Below are 4,482 nucleotides of genomic sequence, written 5' to 3'. Positions count from 1 at the left end.
GATGTCTTAATGAGCCCCTCAGCATGTGACAATTGCAGGGAGCAGAGCTCCTGCCTGGCTGGAGGGGTTGGTCCCAACGCTGGGGTCTCAGTGTGAGGACCAGCAGGAGCTGCCCTGTCCCAGGCAGAGGCTGCCAGGACTCTCAGCCCTGTGATGGGGCTGAGAGCTTTTATCAGCTGTGATTAAAAATGAGATACCACAAGAATGTCAAGGAAATGGCAAAAACAGCTGGGCTGGGTGCTTTGAAGGCTGGGTGGCATTGGTGTTCTGCTCTCCCTGGCTGAGCTTGCTCCATCAGCTCCTGCCAGTCTCCTAAAACTGCAACTATGGTGCCCCAAGCACTGCTGGTCCTGGAACAGGTCCTCACCTCCATGAAGAAGATGGTGTTTGGGCAGTTTGGCAGCCAGGGGCTCCTAAAAAATGTGTTTCCTAGAGGGACAGCCAGGTAGTGGTGGGTGGGGGAGGTTATGGTGTTGAGATGAGACCAAGAAAAGAAAAAGGCAGTTTGGGTGCAAAAGTCTGGGCTGGACAGTGGCCCATGAGAGGAGCTCGAGTTCTCCTAGAGGTGGCATCAGCAAACCCCATCCCTGCTGAGCTGCCAGCCTTGGGGCAGCGTGCCAGGCTGCTCTCTGTGACTCAGATGTTCCAGGTGATGGGAAGTGCTTTGCCAAGGCCAGCCAACACACCTGGAACTCCTGCAGGGTGCAGAGCAAACCCTGCAGCCTGGCTGTGAGGGGACAGTGGGAAGAGACACCAGCACATGCTGGGGATTAGGACAGAGGGTGGCAGGGGCACAGCCTGCCCTTGGTGCTGGCTCTGGGGACACACAGGCGTGTCCTGCCCGAGCCCCAGCACCAGGCTGGGTCCCCGAGACCACGAGTGCACACATGTGCAGGCTCAGCTCTGCCCCACGGGGCTGGGGCACGTCCCACACGTGTGTGCTCTGCTCTGCTGGCCGGGCTGGGAGCCGCCAGCTGCCTGCCAGGAGCCCCACACCCTGATGGGCTCCAGCCTTTTCAGGGAGAGATGGAGCTGACAAAGTCTTTGTCAGTCAGATCTGTCAGGGAAAGCTCTTTGTTCTTCAGCATTTGCTCTTGCCTCCCCCTCTCCAAACCTAAACTAGATGCATCTGCTTTTGTTTTCTAAATGCAGAATTAGGGGCTGAAAGGAGCCCCTTTGTAGTGGGGAGGAGGAGAGAGCTGCAGATCTTTCACGGGGAAGGCAAGGTCAGGGGGGAGCCGCTCTATTGTGCGGGGCCTCTCCTCTGCCGGCTCAGCCCTTTCTGTGCCCCCTCTTCACAGTCCGGTTCCCACTGGAACCTCCCTGGGGACTGGGGAAGCCAGCCCGGTGGGACGGGCTGTCCCCGCTGCGGGGAGGGCTCAGCTTTGCCTGTGCTGGATTTTGCTGCTTCCGATGCCGCAGCTGGGAGCCGGCATGTGCAGGCAGCAGATGAGGAGGAGGAGGATGAAGGCCACCCCGTGGCCTTGGGCTGGCAAGTGGAGGCGGGCAGACTGCCAGCACTGAGTGTGCAGGAGGGCACACGTGGGGCTGGAGGGGGTACATGTGTGCACACGTGTGTGTGACAGCCTGCAGGGACTGTGTGACACCCTGAAGGGACTGTGTGTGACAACCTGCAGGGACTGTGTGTGACACTCTGCAGGGACTGTGTGACACCCTGAAGGGACTGTGTGACACCCTGCAGGGACTGTGTGACACCCTGAAGGGACTCTGTGTGACACTCTGCAGGGACTGTGTGACACCCTGCAGGGATTGTGTGACACCCTGCAGGGACAGTGTGTGTTACCCTGCAGGGACTGTGTGACACCCTGCAGGGACTGTGTGTGACACCCTGAAGGGACTCTGTGTGACACCATGCAGGGATTGTCTGTGACACCGTGCAGGGACTGTCTGTGACACCCTGCAGGGACTGTGTGACACCCTGCAGGGACTGTGTGTGACACCATGCAGGGACTGTGTGACACCCTGAAGGGACTCTGTGTGACACCCTGCAGGGACTGTGTGACACCCTGCAGGGACTGTCTGTGACACCGTGCAGGGACTGTGTGTGACACCCTGCAGGGGCCATGTGTGACACTCTGCAGGGACTGTGTGTGACACCCTGCAGGGGCTGTGTGTGACACCGTGCAGGGACTGTGTGTGACAGCCTGCAGGGACTGTGTGTGACACCGTGTAGGGATTGTGTGTGTCACCCTGCAGAAGCTGTGTGTGACACCGTGCAAGGACTTTATGTGACACCCTGCAGGGATTGTGTGACACCCCGAAGGGACTCTGTGTGACACCCTGCAGGGACTGTGTGACACTCTGCAGGGGCTGTGTGTGACACTCTGCAGGGGCCATGTGTGACACCCTGCAGGGACACAGCTGTCTGCAGGGGGCTGTGCAAGCTCTGGGAGCCCTGTCCCAGGGAAGCTGCTCCCCAAATGCCTTTGTTCCTCCTCAGCCAAGACAAAGCTCTCCAAGCTCTGGCCTCGCAAGCCTCAAAACTGCATCACCAGTGCAAATGTGTTTGTGGAAGAGCCCTGCACATCACAGGCTTCCTGCCCTGGTCCAGGAGAAGGACAGGGTTCCAGCACGGGCTGCTGCTGCCAAGGAACTGCCCCAGCCCCTGCAGGTCCCTGGAAGGGACAGCAGTGAGCTCCAGCTTGCTCTGTGGTCTCTTCTGCTCCTCAGTCGTGCCATGCCCCTTGCAGACCCCCACCTGCTCCAGGAGATCATTCCTCTCCCTGTCCATCCTGAAGGACTTGCTTGTGCACAACTCATGCCACCAGATGGTGACAGCTCATGGTCACTTCTGTGCTGAGCGCCGACATGATGCTGAGATCACTGAGGCCAAGGATGCAGCCAGATCCTTGAGCCTCCTGGGAGCAGGGGGTGGTTTTCCCCATTTTCTGCCATTTCCAAGCACCTTTATTGACAAAGGCCCAAGAACTTGTGCCCTGTTGATGCAAACATGCAGAAAACCATGCCAAATGACCAGCAGCCACAGAGCCTGTCCATCATGAGTGTAGCCCTGTAAGGTCTGTCTTGGAGCCAGCATAGAAAAGGCTGGGACAGAAGCCCAGTGGGAGTCATGGATAGCAGGTCCAGCAGCTGTGGGCACCTTCAGCCCAAAGCTCCTGGCAGGGCTGGGGAGGGGTGACTGCACCCTAAATATACATTGGGTAAGTCGTGCATGTGTAGGGCTGGGGTTGGCTCTGCCATCATTGAAACAATTCCCATCTCCAGCTTGCTGGGAGAACATCCCAGCAGGTGTGTTACCTTCCCCCCTTCTCCCTGTCCACAAATCTGTCAAATCTGAAAGGGAAATATTCCGCAGGTCTCGGCATGGGGAGCTGAACGGGTGCCTGAAGCAGGAGGAGGCTGCTCTTGGGGATGGATGCCCAGCATTTGGTTCAAATCTAACACCAGTGACTGACAGGGCTAATTCAGCCTGTCCTCTTCCCTCTTATAACTTAATCACTTACACATTGCCTCGGCAGGTCTTTCCCTGCTGACTGGAGATGTCTTCATCCCGGGATGCCCTGACTTGGACTCATGACTGCTCCCACAGTGCTTCCTGCATGGGGGCTGAGTGCCCTGCACCACCCGTGTTACCCTGAGCCAGTCCAGCTTCGGGGGAGCTCGTCTGAGTGCCCAAACTGGGGACAGAAGTCAGGCTGGGCTCACTGGTGTGACAATATCCCACTCTGCCTTTTGGCTAGGGGACTGAGTGTGGCCCCAGCTGAGACTAAGCCAAAAGTGCATGTTGAGAGTTTTGGGGAGCTCTGTGTTAGAGCTGCCGCGTTCCTGCTCCAAACCTCCAAACTCTGAAAACAGTTGGGAAGGGCAGGGACTGCAGCAGTGGTGGCTCCTGGGAAGGACTTGGGGATGAGGATTTGGGACCCTTTAAACATCTGCCCTGGGCCTTGTTCTGCAGAGGGGATGTCTGGGGGGCTCCAGGCTGCCCAGAGCTCTGCCCACCCTGCTGCCTGCATGCACTGCCTGCATCCCGCTGCCTCCAGAGCGGCTGTTGCACAGGATAACGGGGGGTGCAGGCAGGCCCCTCACCCCAGCCTGTACCCACGGGGCCTGGGGCTTCCCTGGGGCCATCAAGAGCCACAGGGCAAGGGTGCAGGGGTGAGGGGAGCAACACGGCCGGCATCCCTGCGCTGCCCCGAGCGCAGCCTGCGCTGCCTTCGGGGCGACCACCGCCCGCGAAACCCCGGGGGACGTCTGGAATGCCACCAGGGTCTCCAGGTGGGGGGGGGCGGTCCGGCTGTGACTACAAGCCCCATCAGGCCGCTGAGGAGGAGGAGGAAGGCGGAGGAGGAGTCGCGGCTGTCGGCGGGGCGGTGCGGGAGCGGCTTAGTTCGGCGGCGGCGGGCGCTCGGCGGGACGCGGCGGGCGGGCAGCGGCAGCGGCGGCGTCGGGGCGGCCGCGCCTTCGGGAGCGCGTCCGGCAGCGGCTCCGGGAGCGCCTCCC

Source organism: Haemorhous mexicanus, chromosome 30, assembly GCF_027477595.1.
Source record: "Haemorhous mexicanus isolate bHaeMex1 chromosome 30, bHaeMex1.pri, whole genome shotgun sequence".
NCBI classification, from domain to species: Eukaryota; Metazoa; Chordata; class Aves; order Passeriformes; family Fringillidae; genus Haemorhous; species Haemorhous mexicanus.
The sequence above is the reverse complement of the archived record's forward strand: the minus strand, read 5'-3'. Positions refer to the sequence as shown.